The 23,277-nt window shown below is 37.8% G+C and overlaps 4 long non-coding RNA genes across 10 annotated transcripts; 1 reads left to right on the top strand and 3 right to left on the bottom strand.

Annotated features, from left to right (window-relative positions):
• Positions 1-6,625: 6,625 nt before the first annotated feature.
• On the bottom strand, positions 6,626-11,674 carry LOC135746423 (uncharacterized). Its single transcript, XR_010531547.2, has 4 exons — positions 11,173-11,674; positions 10,087-10,187; positions 7,320-7,405; positions 6,626-6,690 (listed from the first exon to the last, which is right to left on the bottom strand). It is a non-coding gene; the product is annotated as an uncharacterized lncRNA (long non-coding RNA).
• Positions 11,675-11,890: 216 nt separating this feature from the next.
• LOC135746426 (uncharacterized) lies at positions 11,891-15,491 on the bottom strand. Of its 3 annotated transcripts, none has more exons than XR_010531549.2 (6): positions 15,411-15,491; positions 15,072-15,154; positions 14,886-14,964; positions 13,928-13,993; positions 12,956-13,044; positions 11,891-12,117 (listed from the first exon to the last, which is right to left on the bottom strand). It is a non-coding gene; the product is annotated as an uncharacterized lncRNA (long non-coding RNA). The 3 variants fall into 3 exon arrangements; XR_012337271.1 differs by having other exon boundaries at positions 15,072-15,126; positions 15,411-15,461; XR_010531550.2 differs by lacking the exon at positions 12,956-13,044.
• Positions 13,874-15,752, top strand: LOC135746425 (uncharacterized). The gene is made up of 6 exons (XR_012337270.1): positions 13,874-14,005; positions 14,102-14,146; positions 14,904-14,981; positions 15,092-15,145; positions 15,384-15,555; positions 15,666-15,752. It is a non-coding gene; the product is annotated as an uncharacterized lncRNA (long non-coding RNA).
• Positions 15,753-16,808: 1,056 nt separating this feature from the next.
• On the bottom strand, positions 16,809-22,877 carry LOC135746489 (uncharacterized). Of its 5 annotated transcripts, none has more exons than XR_012337318.1 (5): positions 22,490-22,877; positions 20,822-21,441; positions 19,800-19,859; positions 18,297-18,459; positions 16,809-17,567 (listed from the first exon to the last, which is right to left on the bottom strand). It is a non-coding gene; the product is annotated as an uncharacterized lncRNA (long non-coding RNA). The 5 variants fall into 5 exon arrangements; XR_012337321.1 differs by lacking the exon at positions 19,800-19,859 and having other exon boundaries at positions 20,822-20,992; positions 21,141-21,441; positions 22,490-22,860; XR_012337320.1 differs by lacking the exon at positions 19,800-19,859 and having other exon boundaries at positions 20,822-20,960; positions 21,141-21,441; positions 22,490-22,854.
• Positions 22,878-23,277: the final 400 nt, after the last annotated feature.

Raw genomic sequence — 23,277 nt, 5'->3', positions numbered from 1 at the left:
CGATTATGTAATCGCCACTCCAGATCGACGACAGCAAAAGCGACTCTGTCACATTAATATGTTGAAGCCTTATTTTGAGCGTACTTCTCTTTCCGCCTCAATTTCTATTTCCAATTCATTCTCAGAGACTTTTAAGCGCAATGACTCTCTCTCATTGTCTAACTCTCGCTCTCGAATAGAAAGCTCTTTCAACCGAATAGTATCCCTCATATCAACAGGAGGCAAAACCCTCTTCTCTACCAAAAATGGTAAGAGAACAGTTTTAATGGTTTGTTTGAGACGTTTTTGGTGTTATGATCAGGCACACTAACCACAACACAGAAAGGACCGCAAAGTCGATTGGACTCGTTTATCTAAGGGATTTATTAAACAACTATATAACTGACAAACAAAACAGAAAATAGGAGTTTAACTACAACGAAATAGAAATTGAGGCAGGAAGATCAATCACAGGCGTGGTAGTCAGCTCCCGTCTCCATCCGCACGAAAGGTTTTAAAGGGTGTCCCTCCGCCCACTCGTTACAGATCACACCTGCACACAATAACAAATGAAGAACACACTGCCAAGCAGCCAAATATTAGAAAAATAAACAGAGCCACCACATGTAATGGAGGGACGTAACACACCCCCAAACCAAAATGTTGACTCCAGTCTTCATAATTAAATGACAAAACACACAATACCATACACAAACAAACAAACAAACGACCATACAGTTACCCATTAACTGTAGACATGAAAATACTAAACTAAGGTACCCTAGACAAGGCGTCTGCCAAGACGTTGTCAGAGCCACGGATATGCTTAACCTCAATGTTAAAAGGCTGTAGAATCAAACTCCACCGCATCAGGCGCTGATTGGTATTTCTCATGCGGCTAAGGAACTTCAGGGGGTCATGATCACTATAAACTATCGTTCTATATGAAGCACCCAGATATACTTCAAAGTGTTGGACCGCAAGAACAAGGGCTAGCGTCTCCTTTTCGATGGTTGAGTACCACCGTTGATATAAGTTAAACTTCTTAGAGAAGTAGCAAACGGGGTGATGGACATTCTCAACATCTTGAAGAAGAACAGCGCCAGCACCTTGATCACTAGCGTCAACCATTAAAAAAAAAGGTGTCGCAAAATCAGGTGCAGCTAACACAGGAGCTGAAATGAGTAATGCCTTTGCATTCTCAAAGGCGCTCTGACAGTATTCAGACCACTCATATACAACCTTTGGACTAAGTAAATTAGTCAGTGGAGCTACTACAGATGAAAAATTCCTGCAAAAACTACGGTAGTAGCCCACCATACCAAGAAATCTGCGCAACTCACGACGATCAGCAGGGGGAGGGAAACTACAGATAGCAGACACTTTAGCCTCCAAAGGACGCACCTGGCCACCTCCTACTGCTCTACCAAAGTAAGTAACTGTTGCTTTGCCAATCTCGCATTTAGCTAAATTAATGGTCAAATTGGCTGCAGAGAGTCGACAAAACAGTTCTCGGATCTGCTGAACATGCTCTGGCCATGATGCACTATAAAGGACCACATCGTCCAAATAGGCCTCACAACCAGACATGCCAGACAACACTGTATTTATTAACCGCTGAAATGTTGCGGGAGCATTACGCATTCCAAAAGCCATGACGTGGTAATTCAGAAAGTCGTCTGGGGTAACAAATGCAGATATTTCTCTTGCACGACTAGTAAGGGGAACCTGCCAATAGCCTTTCAGCAAGTCAAACTTACTAACAAAAACTGCAGAACCCACGTGATCAATACAATCATCCAACCTAGGCAAAGGATGACAGTCAGGTCTAGTAACTGCGTTAACACGCCGATAATCTGTACAAAACCTAAACGTACCATCAGGCTTTGCCACCAAGAGACATGGAGAACTCCATGCACTCATGCTAGGCTCTGCAATGTTATTTAGAAGCATATACTGTACTTCCTTCTTTAACACAGCACGTTTCAAAGGATTTACCCTGTATGGATGTTGTTTTATTGGTGCTGTTGTTCCAACATCAATGTCATGCTCAATGACATGAGTTTGTTTTGGAACATCACTAAACAACTCTTGAAATTGATGAACAACGTCCAAAATGTCAGCCTTCTCAGAGTCTGTGAGGTGTGGGAGGTGATCAGCTAAGACTGAGAGCATTTCAGTGTTGTTAAGACGACCCTCAATTAGAGCACGAGATGGATTATTTTCAATTTCATCACTCTCTTCCACCACTACAGATAACAGCACGGATTTATCACTTGTCGACCCCGATGAATCAGATTCCAGCTCAGCTGGAAATGAAACTGAAGAAGCAGAAAGAGAAGTACGCTCAAAATAAGGCTTCAACATATTAATGTGACAGAGTCGCTTTTGCTGTCATCGATCTGGAGTGGCGATTACATAATCGCGGTCAGAAACTTTATGCACTACCACATATGGACCACTAAAACGGGCTTGTAGCGCAGATCCAGGGATGGGACGTAACATAAGTACTTTATCACCCACTTTGAAGTGTCAATCTATAGTCTTACGGTCGTACCAGCTTTTCATCTTATCTTGTGCTTGCTCAAGATTTTCATGGGCTAACTCACGGGCTCTGTGTAAACGAGAACGAAAATTTGACACATAACTCAAAATGTCTTTTGCAGGGAGATCACTTAAAAACTGATCTTTTAATACAGCCAACGGACCTCGTGGATTGTGTGCAAAAACAAGATCAGCGGGACTAAACCCAAGTGACTCCTGTCTCACCTCTCTACAGGCAAACAGCAACCAGGGAACTGCATCTACCCAATCCTTACCGGTCTCAAGGCAATATGCGCGCAACATCCCCTTCAGAGTTTGATGATAACGATGCCCAGTGCCCCCTGGCTTTCAGGATGATAGGCACTGGAGACATTATGTTGTATGCTAAGCTGTTTCAAAACACGGGTGAATACGCGAGACATGAAATTCGATCCACGATCAGTTTGGATGATTTTTGGCAGACCAAACACAGAGAAGAATTTTAGCAGTTCCTTTAACACAACTTTAGCAGAAATTTTTCGTAGAGGAATAGCCTCCGGAAAACGAGTAGATGCACACATCATTGTTAAAAGATATTGATATCCACTCGTGGAACGCACAAGTGGACCAACAATATCAACGATGACATGATCAAATGGCGGGGCCACCACAGGGATGGGATACAGAGGAGCAGGAGAGATTTTCTGGTTGGGTTTACCAACCAGCTGACAGACGTTACAAGTTTTACAGAAGCTAACTACATCCCGCTTCAACCCTGGCCAGTAAAAGTGTTGGCTAACACGATTTAATGTTTTGGCAACCCCCATATGACCAGCTACACAGTCATGGGCTACACTCAAAATTGTATCCCTATATTCAACTGGCATCACAATTTGATAAACAGAGTTACCATGGTCAGGAACATTGTAAGGCCTCCACTTCCTCATTAAAACACCATCCTGAAAGAAAAAAACATTGTGGTTCTTTATCAATGTTAACATCAGATAAGGCAGAACGAGATAGAGAGACTAAAGACATATCTGCTTTTTGAGCAGCGATCAATTTTGTGCGTGACAAGCAGGCAGACTCCGTCATAGTTTTATTAATCTCCTTATCAGGCCCAGATAGATCAACAGCAGATGACTCAGGAGATTGCTCAGACTCAAGATTCACAAAGAAAGAATCAGACAACTCATATTCAGCAGGAGAAAAGGAGCGCCCTCCTTTCTTCACCATAGCACGAGTAATCGCGCATGCGGGAAACACATCTGGATTTTTCTCTACACACTCATGCTCTACTGTCTTGCCAGGTATAGTAACAACTTGAGGAAGAACTTCCATATTTACTCGGTTCCACACATTACCACCTGCCAAATCATTGCCCAAAATAAAGGACACGCCAGGAATGGGCAGAGATTCACGAACACCAACCGCAACGCGGCCGGTGACTACACCAGATTTTAAAATGATTTGGTGAAGTGGAACATAATAATAACTAATACACTAGTGCCATTTTTTGTTGTTTGAGACAAAGGTAAAACCCCATTTAAAATAAATGATTGTGCAGCGCCGGTGTCACGCAAAATGCGTACAGGAATTAAACTATCACCATCCTCACACAATGACACAAAACTATCACTAATGAAAGGTTCATAGCCGGTCTTCACGTCACTTAAAAATTCAGGACAGGGCGAAGCAAAATGTGGAGATGCTTTAATCAACCCAAAGCCTTTCGCAGCTTGCTTTTTCTTCAACACTGGACAGTCTGCCACAAAATGCCCAGGCTTCTTACAATAAAAACAAGCCTGCTCTGAACTACTAGAAGAATGAACAGCAGCATAACTGGAATTTGGAGATGAACCTATAGGTTTATATCGTTCTTTGAAGATACGATGGGTCAAAACAAATTCATCTGCCAAAACAGCAGCTTCATGCAAAGAATCGACTTTATGTTCATTAAGGTAAGTAGCTACAACATCGGGCAAGCAGTTTTTAAATTCTTCCACAAGAATTAAAGCTCGCAACTTTGCCTGGCTGTCTACTTCACTTGACGAACACCATCGATCAAACAAAGCCTCCTTCTCACGAGCAAACTCGATATAAGTCTGCTGCTCAGTTTTCTCACATCGGCGAAAGCGCTGTCGATAAGCTTCTGGAACTAATTGGTAACAATTAAGAATAGCCGCGTTAACCACACCATAGTCTTTACTTTGCTCAAGTGAAAGTGAAGAGTACACTTCTTGTGCCCTACCAGTTAACACTGACTGAATTAACAAAGTCCATACTTCTTTTGGCCAATTTAAAGTTGACGCAACTTTCTCAAAATGCGGAAAATATTTTTCCACGTCTTTTTCAATGAACGGTGGTACAAGCCTAATATTTTTGCTCACGTCAAAAGACCCTGTGTGAATGAGATCAATATTTTCCTGTCTAGCTTTTAAATCTAAGCGTTTCATTTCCAATTCATTCTCAGAGACTTTTAAGCGCAATGACTCTCTCTCATTGTCTAACTCTCGCTCTCGAATAGAAAGCTCTTTCAACCGAATAGTATCCCTCATATCAACAGGAGGCAAAACCCTCTTCTCTACCAAAAATGGTAAGAGAACAGTTTTAATGGTTTGTTTGAGACGTTTTTCGGAAGCGGACAATTCAATCTCATAAAAAGTAGCCAATTCCAAAAGTTGCTCCTTTTTAAGATTATTAAATGCCTCTACAGAAGGGTTTTCAACAAACTCCGGAGCTATAGACATGATTAATATAGTAACTCAAAATAAAGAAAACTAAATACTACAGGCTGCTACATAACTACAGGGAAAACTAGAAACGAAGTGATCAAAATCCCCAAAATGAACACAAAACTTTAACATAAGAACCACGCCACAATACTGACAAGCTGAGGAAAAGTTAGAAACAAAATGGGCTAAAACCCCAAAAATCACTGCAGCCAACAAAAAAGTCTAAACTCGACCTCAGCCTGTTTAAACACCACTTTATGTGGTGCATTATTAAATCACTTAAACGACCAAAATAAGCAAGTACCAAAAGACTGGGAGATTCACTGCCACACCCCAACCCCTACTTACCTATCCAAAAAAAAACTAAACTTAGCCTCACTAGTCTTCAGTGGATCCCCCTACCCGGTGTACATTAAACATTAAGCTCGTGAGGACATAGTAGACCGATTACGCAGTCTACCACAACCCCCGAAACGTACCGACTAAGGATACCACCAAAAATAATGAAACTAAAATAATAAAGTGGCAGACTCTATGTCTGCCCGATGACTTACTTATTGAGGTGCACGCTCCTCTACCCAGAAAAAAATATATGGTACTCACCACAAGTCGCTCACCACAAATTACTTTCTACCCCAAAAAAAAACAAACGGACGAGCTCCCAATTGTTATGAACAGGCACACTAACCACAACACAGAAAGGACCGCAAAGTCGATTGGACTCGTTTATCTAAGGGATTTATTAAACAACTATATAACTGACAAACAAAACAGAAAATAGGAGTTTAACTACAACGAAATAGAAATTGAGGCAGGAAGATCAATCACAGGCGTGGTAGTCAGCTCCCGTCTCTTCTTCTTCTTCCGTTTTAATGGCAGTTGGCAACTAACTTTAATAGTGCATTACCGCCACCATCTGGACTGGAGTGTGGTACTAGAGTCTAATCCTTTTAAAATATGAGATAAACAAATATGAAAAAAAAAACAGCTCCCGTCTCCATCCGCACGAAAGGTTTTAAAGGGTGTCCCTCCGCCCACTCGTTACAGATCACACCTGCACACAATAACAAATGAAGAACACACTGCCAAGCAGCCAAATATTAGAAAAATAAACAGAGCCACCACATGTAATGGAGGGACGTAACACAGCCTCAGATGCAATAGGTGTCTTCATCGACAGTCTACTGCTGAAGTTTAAACAATCCTTGTCATACAGTGTGATAAGGTCTTATTGGATTGCAAAAATCCTGCTGTGTATCCTGGGCTTAATATGTTGTGGAATGAAAAGTTTGGAAACCCCTGCTTAACACAAAGTCTCATTTAAAGTTTATAAGAACTTTTGCAATATACGGACACTAAATGAAACTGATGGCAGATGAGGTGTTGGGATGACAATGGGCCAGAGTTGAATCTTTGCATCTTAGCAGATCACAGGCAGGTTTCTCCTGAAGTGCTGCATTAAGAAAAGAAAGGAAAAAGATGTTAGAACATTTTTAAGGAAATTGAAATAATTCTCACAATCAATATTGGACTAGAAACAATAAATTATTACCAATGCAATAACATGCAAACAGACCTGTCAACCACCTTAATAATAGATACTACGCGGTTGGCATGGACTGATTACCAGTTTTAAGGTATACCGAGGTTTTAAACAGTCAAGGTTACAAAACCACTAAAATGGTCTGTGAAACCGTCTCCAAGGTATGAACTGTATTTATACAAAATTCATTAAATCATTAAGTCATGTGATTGATTTGATGTTTACATGTAATATACATTTTGAAAATATTATATATAATATAATTTAAAGGCTTTTTTTTACCTACCATGTAAAAATAAAAAATTTTAGTGTAGCAATGGGAATACCGCAACACTGTGAAACCATGGCATTTTTGCTAAAGGTAATCATACCGCCAGAATCTTATACTGGCCCATGCCTACTAAGCGGTTGTGCCATGTGTTAGAAACATCAAGATTCTCAAATTTTTAGGGCTAGCGCAATACCACAGTTTTGGCTATTCTTCATGTTCTCTAGGGCAGTTATTTTGCCCTAGTGACAGTAATCAAATAATTCATTACCTTAGCTACATGTGGGTAGAGGCCCACAGGTGAAGGAAGATTTTTGGCCTGCACTTTCACAGCTGGTAAACATGGATTGTGGTGGGCTAGTGACAGAATGAAGAAGATCAGTTTAAAATTTGCTTTACAACCAGAGGTTGCATTATTTTGACAGACAAGGGCTGTAAGAAAATTGTCAAAATCAATAATAATATGAGCCAACAGCCAAACAATAACAACTAAACTCAATCAACTATCTTAATCTGCCTGAACTCAAATCTTGTGGTCTATAAAGTGGGAGTTTATCTGTGTGTAATTCAACCATCATGTTAGACTGAAGGAATTGCAGTTATCATTAGATTTCCCGACAGCACTGGACAAATGACTTCTCACACTCAGTGTGACTTGAGACAAAGGATAAACAAAGACATTGAGTATGTTTACATGCACATAATAAGAGGACAATTATCTTATTATGATATTATAAAAATCAGCTTATTACATTAACATGTTTCAAGCGTTTTAATTTACTTTTATTTGTGAAGTTTATCTATCACAGGTGGAGACATACGCACATACGAAACGGCAAAAAAGACGTTAAAATCTGGTTTAAGAGCAAAAAACTACCTGTGCCAATCAGTTTTTGCCATTTATGGGCTTTACCCTATAAAAGAAAACCGTTTATGCATTTAAATGACCTTACACGTCATCAGTTTATTAAGCGTTTAGACTATGTAGACACACTCACTGTGCACTAAGATAAAAAAAATTGGTTAACACGACCACTCGTGGTGGCTTCACCCAGAGGTTGGAGAAGACAACCAGTGGACTAAACATCAAGCCTCTGCACGATTCAGGTAAGTGGAATAAAATACATTGTAAATAAACATTATTAAAACAGATTGTGAAGTCATTCATTCAAAACTTGCTATGACCTAAGCCTAAATGACTTAATTTCTTTTTAGAATTAAGACAACCTTAGCAGGAGAGCCCCAGCAGTAACTTTCTCTCAAGCAGATGAGCAATAAGTTGATTTGTATGAACACCACCCTAACAATTCAATTCAATTCAATTCAATTTTATTTATATAGCGCTTTTCACAAAAGTCAATTGTTTCAAAGCAGCTTTACATAAATAGAAGCAGTGAAAAGCACAGAAAACGACAGATAGCACAACAAAATACATGATAGCATGAGCAGTTAAATTTGCTGCGGCTATGACTCAATATTATAATTGCACGTATTACTAAAGCAACGTATAGAAGTGGAAGCTAGGTAAAGCCCAAAAAGGCTGCCTCCCCGGGGTGAAAAACCCCCTAGGAGAAAAAAAAACCCCGGGCTTTTATCCGAGGAAAAATAAGTCCTAGGAGGGAAAAACCCTTGGGAGAACGGAAATGGAGATTTAGCGGAGATTAAGCGGTTCTGCCGGTGATCGTTGGTCAGGTATCAGCTGGGCATAACGTTGAAGGACAGCCAGTAGATCAGAGGTGTGCCAACTTTCACATCTACCGGGACTGGGTCTGTTTGTCTCGTCCTCGGGTCGAGGACGAGACAGGGAGAGAAAAACAAAATCGTATTAGCGTAGCGGCCATTCATATGTATTGAAGTGTCACACAGTGATGTGGTTTAACTCAGCTTAGTTCCAGACAGACTAAATATTGCGGCATAATTATGTTATCCACAGTTGAGGATTTAGCAAATTGGGGGCCCAATGCGAGGGTATATATGGTAAATAAGGGTCACCTTCCGATCTTTAAGAGAAAATGAAACCTGACGACCCGTTTGACTAAGGCCTAAAGCCCCACTGTCATCGTTAATGCAGGTTCAGTGGCAAACGGGTCTATATTGTATACCATTTACAGGACCAGGAGAAAACGCCAAAAACATCGCAACCCGACCATATGTGTTAACCCGTTTGACTAAGGCCGGAAGCCCCACTGTCGTCGTTAATGCAGGTTCAGTGGCAAACGGGTCTGTATGGCATACTATTCATAAGACTTACGATAGCGCCAAAATCGCAACCCGACCATACGTGCCAACCCGTTTGACTAAGGCTGGAGGCCCCACTGTCGTCGTTAATGCAGGTTCAGTGGCAAACGGGTCTGTATGGCATACTATTCACAAGACACACGAAAGCACCAAAATCGCAACCCGACCATACGTGCCAAACCGTTTGACTAAGGCCGGAAGCCCCACTGTCGTCGTTAATGCAGGTTCAGTGGCAAACGGTGGCAAACTATTTAATGCAATTCATTTTAAGTGTTCATGCAGAAAAGGTTTTTATTTATTTATTTGGTTGGTCTGTGTTATGACCGTGAGTGCTTTGTTCCGTGCAAATAACTATTGCGAGTTAAGAACCTTTACTAGACAAATTATGCGAATGCTTTGTTGAATCAAGGTAAAAGAGCATTAAACATTAAAGGTATTGCGGAGAATTTAGGTTTTCCGGGTGGATCATCAAGACTATTGGTCCTCCTAGTTGTCAATCTGGAGTGTTGCCGCAATTGCATTTTTTAAAAAAAGCGGAGACGGCGTTTCTTTTCTAAAATTCGAGAAAATCCTCCGCTACACCTTTAAGTGGAACATTTATATAGCATGCTGCTTATAGCTAGTGAGAAAGATAATCTAATTGATCTACCATGCATATCCTTCAAATAACTTAACAGAACAACTGAACATGTATAATATAATTTAATATGTACATTATTAATAATAATTGTTAATAATATTTAATATTTGTGAAATTATATACTTGTGAATTCATTATATTTGCAATGTTTATACATTACCTGTTTTTAGGTAAACAGATTATCCATCAGTGGGTGCCTCAAGGTCGGCTCTGTAAATACTGTAATCTGCATGTTTCCGAGCACACGTTTACCAGGACACACTAATATTAAACAGAAAAACAACATAAATCAGTGTTAAACACAAACAAATTTTAGGTAAATTAAATAAGGTTTTCATTTTCAATCAATATAAAAGAAATAAACGCAATAAAAAACAATGTCAGTGACGTAATAAATATGTGTAAATTTACACGCATCATTTATTAAGCATTATAAAAAATACAGCAATATTATTAAACTTTGGTTATTTGTTATTATCCCTGCATTCAAATGGTTGCAGGTTGGAGCAGGAAGTTAACCCTTCTGTCGCGCAAGCGCGAGGTCGCGAGGCCATTCGTACGTCACGTGAGCGCCATTTTCATCATATGACCGTTTTTCCTCAGGCACACTTCAACATTTTCTTCGCATTTAACATCATTATTAAAATGTAAATAATATAATTCGTAAACATAACGTTTATGTTAATTTATAATATATTTTTTTTTTAATTGTTGGCTTTAAGTTAATTTGTCTGTCAGACTCAGTTTGTTCGTGTTGGTAAGTAACTTGACGTACGTTATTAACGTTACGCTAGCCTTTTGCCATGTATGTGTTGTTAGAAACTGATAAAAATACGAATTAATTCACAGATATAAATAACTTTATCGCTAATACAACTGATAAAATATATTAACTTAATTATCAAACCACTTCGCTATAAAACTATAAGGCTTCTTGTGAATACCGGTCGTTTACATAACGTTAACTTACTCCAAGCAAGTCGGGCAGGAAGATTGATACATTTTATAACTCAAGTAACTTTAAGTTAAACAGGGGCTGGTCTAGGCTAACTTAGCAAATGTTTACCCCACCACCGCTGAGAAAACAGTTACATGTTCAACGTGCCTTGCCTTCAGGATTTGCAGCTCGATTTTGCCTTGCATTGATAAACGAAACAAACAAACAAACAAACCAAAAAAAGAATGATCATATACGACAATCAATCTTTAGATCCACTACATGCATAACATAATGTTGGTTACTTACCTCTACTGATGAAACTCCTTCGTCAGCGTTGTAACTTCACATGTTGGTTTTGGTAAATCACACGAGGCCAAAGATCGAGGTGAAAAAGAGAAATAAATCGTTCTGCAATCGTTTAACGCGATGAGACACGAAGCCTTAAAAACCACAGGCTACTCCAGCCCAAAGATTAGTGTAGCCCTTGTGTCCGGCTTCACGTGGCTTAGCGTTAACCAGTATGACATCACAGTACCGCGTGTTTACACTGTTTCGTGGGCTTTTGAATCACTCTCGCGGTACTTCAATGTCTGCGCATGTCTGCATGAAGTCAACCACTCATGCTTGTAACAGGGGTAGCGTTTGTGCGCTCAGTGATTTAGGGTGTTACAAAACAAGATTATTACATTAATATTATCAATTAGTATTGTAATAAAGCTTTTTAAATGTTTGTTAATGATTAAGTGTCATTAACAAACTCTGATTTAAAACATCAATATATATGCTACGTAAATTTTCCTTAAATCATCAAAACATCCAAATTCAATGAAACAAAAACAACAACAATGTATTTCAGATGAGACACATTAAGCATTTATAATTTTTTCTCTCTTTTTTGTTTGACTTTGTTTTCTACAGTAGCCTGTTAACAGTAGACCAAAGGTATGATGATCAATTATATATGCAATATGGTTGAAAGGTCAGTAAACAAACAACAAAAAGGTAATTTCTTAAACGAATGTCTATACATTTTTTGCTTTTGTTACATATTTCATACATCAAAATCATTAAACGTTAATAATTATGTATTCCAACTTGTTGCAGCTTGACAAAAATGTAGCTTGAAGGAGAAGGGACAGCTGAGTAACAAAGTCCTGGTACGCAGACAACGATACTATTACACTGACAAGAGTGTAATGATGATGGAGACACAAGCCAGAGAAAGGGGGGACCAAACACCAGGCCAGAATTCTGCAAGAGTCAGGTAAGCAGAATGAGTTACAGCAGTGGTTCTCAACTCTGTTCATGGAGTCCCACTGCTCTGTGCATTCTGTATGTCTCTTTGATTTGACAGACTGAGGCTGCGTCCAAATATCACTTTGTGCATCCTATCGTGCATCATGTTCTGGATGTAAAGCATGAGACTTTTAATTGTATGTTAACATTTCTATGGTGTTCACTGCATTATTGTTATGCATTTTGTGAAACATCTGCAACATTGTGTCGTTTATTTAGAGACTACTGAATAAATAATACACTTTAATAAAGCTACATACTCAAAACAAAGAGCTTTTTTACAGGAGCAAAAAATTCTGCATCTAAAAGTTTGATATAAGCAAATGTTCATTTCAGAGTGTTCATTTTATTTACAGAAAAACGTAAAAATGTTAAATATAAATTAAAAGTAGTAAATAAAACACAAATACGTTTTGGTGCAAATTGCTGGCACTACCTGGATTGAAATTTTTACACATGCTAAGTGTGTCCCATCGGATGAATAATTCTACATGCACGCTTGGGATCTTCACGCCCACTAGAATACTTAGGCCAAATACAAAAAAAACGTAATGTAAGTAGTCTAGTGCAAAGACAACAAATGTGAACATTTGGACATAGCCTCAGTTCAGTTCATGAAGATCTCTACTAATGAGCTGATGATTTGAATAAGGTGTGTTAAATAAGGAAGACATACAAAATGTGAATAGCAGAGGACCTCAAGGAACAATGTTTAGGTACAGTTACACTGTATAAAACATTAACTAAACAGACAAATTATTTGTCATAGCTTCAATAAAAAAGAGTTTGTCACCTGCATTTTAGTTTCAAGCATTTTTCCACAATGAAGCCAAACTGGAAGAAAATAAGCTTCTGCTTTGCATCTGACATCAATTCAGAAACCTGCAAAAATAATCACAAGAGAATGAAGAAAGTATTTAAAATATACATAGAAATAAGCTCTAAGGAGCGGCATGGTTTACAGTAAAATTATGGGGTACTCACACTATGCATACTGTATCATACCAAAGTATGTTTTACCTCCAAAGTTTGGTGTTACTAGTGTGAGCGCTCCGTACCCTACTACACTTGGTCTCTGCAACAGTCCAGTTTAGTTCATGGTAGGGGGGCATATTTTGAAACATAAATATTTTCAAATTATTTGCGACCCTTACAAAGACACTAATTTCCCACAGCCAGCAACAGCACAATGTTTGTCTGACATCACAATCTTACTGTTATTACAACTTTATGATTGTCAACAACTACTACTTTAGACTGAACACCAGTGGGCGGAGCCAACGATATAATGATGTGCTGTGTCTTTCTGTGGGGGAGGTCAAATGAAAATTTATTTAGCTAGTGACATCACTACTCCAGCCATTTTACATTCATAAAAGAAGAATGCTGTCTGCGATTCACTTATGTTTCCATGATTGCAAAAACCTTTATCGAAGTACATATACAATTGTTTAAGTGTCATAATTAAAACATGCCTAAATTGGCAGTGACCCTGGCTTAAGTCGATACAAAACTCAAGTGCAAATCATGACACTCATATTAACTGTAGTTTTGCAAATTATTGTAACACCGATATCAGATATGAATAGTGTCTTATGTAAATATAAAAAGAGCAGAACAAAAAATGAATATAGTCAAAAAAATATGATCTGTGCATTAAGATTTGCATTGAAAATGCAGTCTTATTGTTACGAAAAAACTTCGTTATTGCTGGAATCATGAATGGTCTGAATAGGATTTGAGTTTGTTTACTTGTGAAACTTACCTGCACCACCATTTACAGATCCAGTGGGTGCAGATCATCATACAGATGGTTCAAGTGTGGATCCACCTAATATTCAAGGTAAAAGAGCATTTGTTCACAGCATTATCTAAGAAAACATATCACTAGATATTACATATTAGATGTTCATGTCTGACTCTGATCCATACGAAACAGATTTTCTGTCCTGGGACACTCGGCTAACCATCAAGAAAGAACACAGTAAGTTAACAAGAATCTGACCTCACGTTTGATCATCACAAAATTATGGCAGTACATTACACATTTAAGGACTGTTATTCCTCTGGCTGATTTAAAAATACCCAAAAGTTCTTAAAAAGAAGCAGCCCTAGTTATTTTGGCTTGTTAAACATAAAATATATAGACATAACTATTGCGACACCTCCTTCTAATAAACAGGTTTAAATACTTTACTTATTTCCATGAGTACAAATCTTAATGCTACAGCATATGATATTCTAGAAAAACCGTTTGATGCTAAATTTATAGCAAGAGTTTTGGCAGGGCCCTTTTCAATACCAACTTAAGAATGACCCTACAAACTAAGTAAGGTTCAAACAGAAAATGAGTGATTCAGTCTGGTGTGGAAGAACTTTGACTGGTCTGAATAGACCTTAACTCAGCTAACACCTTTGATATGACTCAAAGGTTTTTAGCCAAAAACTCATCACCTAAACCTATCAATAACTTGTACAAGAAGCTGTAGTCATTTCGGAACAGAAAAAGGCACTTACAAAACTGTTGCAACAAAAAACAAAATTCTTTGTAGTGGTATTATATGGTATAGCATTTATATTTGTTTTGATTGGACATACTGGAATAAATAAACATGTTTATTAGAATGAGGCCTCCCAATACTTTTGTCTAGTGTATTTGCCACAGACAGGGTAACGCAATCCTTAGAGTGTGCTTCTTTGTAAATGTGACAAATGAAAATGACCTGATCCATCATTTCCAGCTCCAGTGGGCATCCTTTATCCATCCAGACCCTCATACAGATGGTTGGAGTTTTGATTCACCTAAAGTACCATGCAAGGTAAGAGAGCATTTGTTGACATAATTAGGAAGAAAACATAAACGCATTGTTCATGGCATTTAAATACAACATAACACTGTTTAATACTACCTTTTCTGTTCAATCCATAGAGCACTCATTTTCCCTCTTGAGACCATGGTGTGACCTGCAAGGTCGAATGGAGAGTAAGTTGCCTAAAAAAAATAAAAAATAAATGTATTTAAAATCGTCATTAGCTAAACATCAACATGTCTGAGGCAGATGCAGGTCTGATAATCTGTCCAACATTCAAAACCTCACAGTAAATCTACAGTCTTGAGTACTGTTTTAAATCAATGTATACATATGCTCATTATGAATTTTAATAAAAAATACTAAATGTATATAAAAAGCCTCAATTCAATTATTTTTTTGATATTGCAGCTGTAAACAAGACAATCTTGGAGTCACCTGCATTCACTGGTCCAGTTGTTAGTCCAATTACAGATGGAGATTATAGAAGATGATGGTGTCTTTTCTCCAACATCTTTCTAGACTGATAAAAGATCTAGACAGGCTTGAACAAAAGTTAACAGAGGGGCTTATATAGAGAATGGTAAGAACCATTTTATCCGTCAAACTTTTTACCAATTATTGTAAACATAAACAATATTATAGGGCTTAATTTGTTTTAAACATTACTTCAATGTACTGTATCTGTTTAAGGTGAGCAGCTACACATAAAAGAAGAACATGGAGAATCTGCCCAGAGGTGTTAACCAGCAATGCAGCTATACAACTAAATTGATGCAATGTGTGTACCCAGATAGCACACGTACGTCGCGGAGACGTCTGCTAAATATCGCTTCATCTTCTGTAGATCGGCTGCGAACATTGAAAAGTAAGACGTCTGCAATATCTCTGCAAGACGTCTTGGCAATGTCTTGAAACATTCGAAATTTTTACGAGCTGCATGCATCTTCTGGAGATCTTGAATCCGAGCAAACGCAGACGAATCAGCTGACCTCAGTGCTCAACTCATTGTTTACACTTATTTCTTGTTTAATTGTATTGAACACAAACAAAAGATTAAAAAAAACCTCAGCTGCATATAATTTGCCAGTTTTTTTTAGAGTTTGGCATTTATTTAGCATTCATAAAATATTATTTTTATATACCCTACCTCGTATTACGTGTAATATAGAAACATGAAATCATACCCGTATGTATACTGTATGCGTTTAGTCCAGTTTCACTTGCATATTTGGCAGTAAGGACGAGGGGACACACATTTAAATTGCGTCCTGCATTTAAATTGCGTTTATGCTTTAAGTGCAGAATAAAACACATAAAGGTACTCAAAGAAAGTATCTTGTACAAGGAAATAATCTTACTGGCAACATTTTAACAAATATACTGTAACCAATAATGGACAGCAGTCTCTGCACCGTTCACTAACAGATGTCTGTATAGATGAAGAAACCTTATACAATGTCGAAACACATTATACATGTATTAATTTGACCAGGTATTATCCAGCATCACAGCATGAATTGTTCTGACAAGTTTGTTTACCAAATTAAATTTATGAAATGTGCTGAATGTTCATTACATTCAGAGCCTACCCAATATACTGCAAAGCTATGACATTTACCACCTGTTCATTTAATCACTGCACAAGACCCAGAGCTGATCATGACACTTTACATTTTAGACTTTGCATGTTCTACATAAAGAAGGAATTCTTTAAAAATGAATGAATTTATAATAACCCTAAAAATTAAAGCATTAAAAACACTGTGATGTAGTAAGTGCTGAAAGTGCCATGTGACACTGTGAATATAATCACAATTTAAATAATGGAGACTGTTACACAAGACATAGATGCGACTTTAATTACAATACAACATTCAGTACACCAGGGGATTTTAAACTGTGGGTCAGGAGGACCCACTTGTCGGTCATACAGTAGGTTAAGGTGTGTTGCACACCTTAATGATGCAACAACAGTTTGCAATGACAATGGTTTTGAAAGAATATACCATAAAATATTTGGTATTGCAAATAAACTTATATTTACTTTACATCAGTGGTTCTTAACATTATTCCTCGAGGCCCACAGCCCTGCACATTTTGTATGTCTCCCTTATTTAACACACCTGATTCAAATCATCAGCTCATTAGAAGAGATCTCAATGAACTGAACCGAGTCTGTCAGATAAAAAAGACATACAAAATGTGCAGAGCAATGGGCCTCGAGGAATAACGTTAAGAACCACTGCTTTACATTATGGAATATTATGAAAATAAAATGACTCCACTGAAAGAGAACAAATGTGTTTTACCCCATAAAAAAAATATTTTAGTGGGTCTAGAATAGATTACACTTGTCTAATAGGTTTTGAAATTAAAAGTTTGGAAACCCCAGCTTTACACAATACTAGTCTCAATTAAAGTTAACATTAAGTTGTAATATAACTGAAATAAATAGCATTTGCAATTGACAGACATTAAATTAAACTGATGGCAGATGAGGTGTGGGGATGATGCTGGGCCAGAGTTGAATCTGTGCATCTTAGTAGATCAGGGTGCTTCATCCTTAAGTTCTGCATTAAAAAGAGAAAGGATCTAACAAGAAAAAAAAAAATCTCTCAAATCAACATTGGACTATCAACCCCAAATTAATAATAATGCAATTACATGCAAACAAACCTGTCAACCGTCAATATATAACAGATACTACACACCTGTGTCCAATACATCAAGATTCTCACAACATTTTAGGGCTAGCTTATTACCACAGTTCTGGCTATTTTTCATATTCTGTGTGGTGGTTAGTTTGCAACTGTGACAAAAATGAACTTTTCATAAACATTACCATTTGTTGACTTAAGCTGACTTCCAAGAGCACAGTTATCTAACACAGTCTACTGTAAGTGTTTTTAACATTAAATATAGATTTATTTCTTTTTTTTTTGAGAGATACAAAGGACAAATGTCTCTGCTTGCTGCCTTCATCCGTGTGACCAATCAATGGTTGTGTTAAAAACATGGGAGGATAATCAGGTGGTGACAATTATGTGAAATATTGTGCAGTGTTACAAACAACTCGGATTTCTGATGTTATGTAATTAAATATCCTACCTCCGACCTCAATGCATTCCAGTCAATCACATATCACATTTGCGTGTTTACCACATAATGAGACGCCAGAAGTTGTTTGTGCTCTTGTGCCAATTATGGCAGAAAACGGTTACTGGATAATTTAACATTCATGTTCATAAATATTATGTGCTGTAAAAATAGTTTAAAGTTTGTTTGCGGTTCATGTAAGGCTGTGAAAGGCTAGCCACCAACTTGTCTGCAATGTCAAATGATGCATCTCGTTGAGGTCGGTGTTGATGGATCTGTCCCAAGTTGAAGTCTGTTCCAGACTTCTTACAGGTTTGATGTCAATAATATCCAACATCCAAGTTGTCTCGAAAACAGCATTAGTTCACAGACTCCAGTTCAGTCCCATCTGTAACAACAGAACACAATGGGAACATCATCACATCAGACAAAGTATTTCATTTATAAAAATTGCACCCAAAGAAAAACCAAAATATTAAAAACATGAAAGATCAAAATCTTCATTTAAACCCAAAGGGGACCAGCCTAGTAATACCATTCTCTGCTACTTTGCTTGAGCGGAAGCACGAAGTCTGACGTAGTCAGGCTAAAAGGGGACATGGTCTTTAAATAAAACACCCAAAATGACTCTCTTTGTAAGAGTTTTCAATATCTCCACCACAGTAAGAATTCATTCCTTCCTCAATACTTAAACATTAAAGGTCACGTTTTTCCTGATCCCATATTTCAAACTTTAGTTAGTGTGTAATGTTGCTGTAATCGCATAAATAATACCTGTAAATGTTAAAGCTTAAAGTTCACTGCCAGCCAGGCGATGTATTATCTTTAACAGAATTCCCCTTTCAATACAGCGAACGGCCGGTTTGGACTACAGCCCTTTACTTCCCGGTTGAATGATGTCAAAGCAAGTGTGTTTGACTAAACTCCGCCCTGGCTAAGCTAAGCTGCTGTCAAATCACAACATACTAAACAAACTACACAATCAGAACTCATTACGCATTTCTGAAGGAGGGACTTCATAGGACAAAGAAGACATCAGCCATTTTTAGGACAGTGAAAGCACTATATAGATAAGTAGATTGTGTGAAAAATACCGCATGTGAAACATGAACACATGTTATATTGTGCACTGTAAACACAATCAAAGCTTCAAAAACACAGGAAAAACGGGACCTTTAAAGTTGTTCAGTATTATGGTTGTAATCAATAAAATGACAGGCAATTTTATTTAAAGATCATATCCCCTTTGGGTTTAAATGCAGATTTTAATCTTTCATGCCATGAAGGCAATAACGCCGGAACATCTGTCCTTGTATTGTTTGATTAGAAAAACAGGTCTAAGCACCTAAAGCTGGGAGAGCATGGTGAGGGTGTTGATTGAACTAGATCTAATTGACCCCTCATTGATCTCATAGACTATGTTTACACTGTCAGTTTAAATCTGATTTTTGTGTATATCCAATTTGAATGACTGACTGTACACACTGTGTATGACAACTCTTCGTGTTTGATTTGTGTGACCTGATGTGCATTATCTTTTATCCGAAATAGCTGCATTGGTTTATAGCAATGACGTTGCGTTGATGTGTTTGAAATAAATGTGCTTGTTTTGTCTTTTAATCCAATTCATCCGAGAAATCATTTGGTAATTAAAATAATGTACCCTAAAAAAACCTTTCATTTGTAAGACCGCATTCATTACTTTACTAAATGTGGGAAGAGACTCACAGGTGGAGGTAGAAGTTTGGTCTGCACTTTCCATAGCTGGTGCACAGGGATTGTGGTAAGCTAGTGACACAATTGAAGAAGACTGGTTCAAAATCTGCTTTACAACCAGAGGTTGAATTAAACTTTCTTATTGCCTGTCATTTTGACAGATAATGCTGTAACAAATCTGTCATAATCAATTAGGACTAAAATATCAACAAAAAACTTAGAAAATGAACAAAACCAACTATCTGAATCTGTTCGAACTCTAACCTTGAGGTCTGGATAGACAAAGTGAGTGTTTATCTGTTAAACCATCATTGAAGACTGATGCAGTTGTCATTAAGGCTGATTTAGTCAGACCTACCCCAATGCCTCTGCACAGTAGGCTATCCGCCACTTTTCATTTACACGTTTGCATCGTTGTTCGCATCGATGTGCATTTACACATGCAGAACGCTAGTAGCCAATGTCCATAGGCATTTACCAATGTAAAATACAATATCAAGGCAAAAGCTGAAAAAATAAAAAGCAGCAGAAAAAACCCTTGTTGGGGGCCAATCACACCAAATGCGTTCTAAAGACGTGGAAACACAAGGTGCACCTTGATTTGGTCACTTTATAAAAAGCAGTGCAGCGCAGCTTTTTATATTGCTAGGCAACCACCGAGGCAGCTGTCCTGTCAATCAAATATTGAAGCGTGAGCGCTCTTTTGCTATTAACTGTCATATAAGCAAAAACTTTAAAAAGAGGACGCTTGCACTGACTTTGATCGAAGGTGAGAGGTGCATAAAAACACAGGAGACAGTAAGTGACTGAAGGACGGTTGTTTCAAATAACTGTAAACATCGGTCCCTACAACGGAAGGCCCGCCTCTCCCCATATTCAATTGGACAATGGAAAGACACAAATGACGTCAGGTGCTTTTCCGCTCTTAGCGCTCCTTCAAAAAGGCATGTTGCAGTAGAGGGCAAAAATGCAAGGCGTTCAGTGCGCATAAACAGCGCACATAACGCTCAATGCTGCAGTTAAAAAAGATTTACCTCATAGTAAAGACAACTGGATCTGAAGCGTAATGATGGTCTTCAGAAGGCCTCTCATGGTGGCCTTGATTCAGAGGTTTGAGAAGACTACCAAGCACCAGAGCCAGCTAACAGGTGGACCAAACATCAAGCCAGAATTCTGCATGAGTCAGGTAAGCAGAATAAAAGACACTGTAAATAAACAATAATAAAAGATGGTCATTAATGAATTAATGCTTTCATATTCATGTTAATGCTTTGAAAATTATCTTATTTCTTTCAGAATCTCTTGATAATATTGCCCAATGCAACAAATGGAAAAAGCATGCTTTATGACAACCTCAGCAGCAGAACCCATGACTTTCTCCTGGGTAGACGAGACAAAAAAGTTTGGTATCAACACCCATCTAACAATTAAGGTAAAAGATAAAGTTTTATGATCCCTGCATTCAGGTTAGAGTATGGGGTAAGTTGACCGTTCTATGGGTGTTCCTCAAATGCAAGGTTGCATGTGGAGGCTGCGTCCATCTTAGTCCTGTCCTTCTGAGATTTCGATGTTAGAAAAAAGCCAGAATGAGATGGTTTAGTTTGAAGTCCAAGGCAACGTCATGGTTTCCGCCCCAGTGATCATGGCATGAAAACTTTAAAGAGAGAAGTTGAAAATTAGCAATGCATCACCAAAAAAATTCAATAATGTAGTACAGTGAATAAAAGTCATGTATCAACTGTCTTTACAACATGGACAGTTAAACATTTTGTAATTAAATTAAAACAACAAAATAGAAAACAAGCAGATTGAGATGTCCTTCGACGATGCTTGATGACGTGGCAGCCAAGACATGCAGCCTTCTAGGACGGAGCCTTATTTAAAAAAAAAAGAAAAGGACGGAGCCTTATTTATTTTATATATGTATAATGTACCCCCTTGTATTTCTTATTATTTAAAAAAAATATTAAAAATAATTTTAAAAGGACGCAGTTGTGCGTTTGAGAAACGACCGGAAACGACTTATATGTCGCGAGGCCATCACGTGACCACAATATTTACCAGAAGACCGTTATTTGCTCGAGTGCCCTCAACTTTTTTTGTCGCAAATAACATTATTAATAACCTGTAAATAATACATTTTGTACACATTACGTTACTCTTCACTTTGTAATAGTATGTTTTTGGTTTAATAGTCGGCTTTAAGTTCAGTTTAAGTTAAGTTTTTCTGTCAGTTTGATCGTCAAAATGTTGGTAAGTATAGCTTGTCATTCCTGGGTTTTAATTGTTAGAAATACGAATTAAAGAACAGATATAACTAATATAACTGAAACAATTAATAAATACAATTATCAAACCACTCCAATAGAACAACGTTAACGGTTTTGAGTGGTTTAAGGTCTGACTGACAGTAACGTTATCCGTATAAGGGCCATTTTAACGTAACGTTAAAGGGCGGGAAAGGTTTGAGACATTTAATAACTCTATTAAAATGGCTGGTTTATCCCCACCAGTGCGTAACATGTGGAGTTAACGTTACAACGTGGCTTCGGGACTTTGCAGCGGCCTGAATAGCAGTGCATTGATAAACGTTAATAAGCTTTAATCGCGTATAGAACATTTATATACGACGATCATTCTGTAGATCGACTAACTTACATGCCTGCATAACAACATATTTTCTGTTAAAATGGTTTACTTACATTGACACTGAAACTCTGCCGTCAGCACTGTTGCTTCACCCGTTGGAACATCCTACTAGTTTAGGGAGTTAAAAATCGAGTTGGAAAAGAACAAAATATCGTTCTGCGATCGTTCGACACGACACCCAGAAGCTGCAAAAACCGATTGAGGTTAGACTCTACTGAATTATCGCAACGTTGAGTGCAGGCAGCCCACACATCTTTCAGATGTGTTCGACTTCATGCTGATCTACACGCAAACCGATCGTGACATCAAATACCGCGAGTTCAAACCTTTTCCGGGGCTTTCCCAAACTCTCGCGGTACTTTGATGTCATACCACGTGCTGTCTGCGCATCTCGGTTTTAAGTCGAACACACCTGAATGTATTTGTTGGCTGCACTCCCTTGCGCTCAGTAATGTAGGTGTAACGAATTAAATGTATTAAATTGATATTATATAAATAAATATTGTAATAAAAATCTTTATAAAATGATTAGCTGTCATTAATAAATTAATCTTTGATTTGAAACATCAGTATACGGGAATTAACCCTCAAGTTATGAAATGCCTAAACATCAAAATGGTGAAAATACAACAATGTATATTTGACCAATTCAGCATTTATTAACTTTTGTCTTTTTAAATTGACTTCAGAAAGTTATCTGCAGCCACACATCCACTGTATACCAAGTTATGATGATCAATTATGAAAATGCAAAAGGATTGATAGATCAGTAAACAAGCAACAAAAAGGTAATGTCTTAATATATTTCTGCTTTTGTTACTTATTCATGTATTTGAATTAC

Source organism: Paramisgurnus dabryanus, chromosome 9 (genome assembly GCF_030506205.2).
Source record: "Paramisgurnus dabryanus chromosome 9, PD_genome_1.1, whole genome shotgun sequence".
NCBI lineage: Eukaryota > Metazoa > Chordata > Actinopteri > Cypriniformes > Cobitidae > Paramisgurnus > Paramisgurnus dabryanus.
The sequence above is the reverse complement of the archived record's forward strand: the minus strand, read 5'-3'. Positions and strand labels throughout refer to the sequence as shown.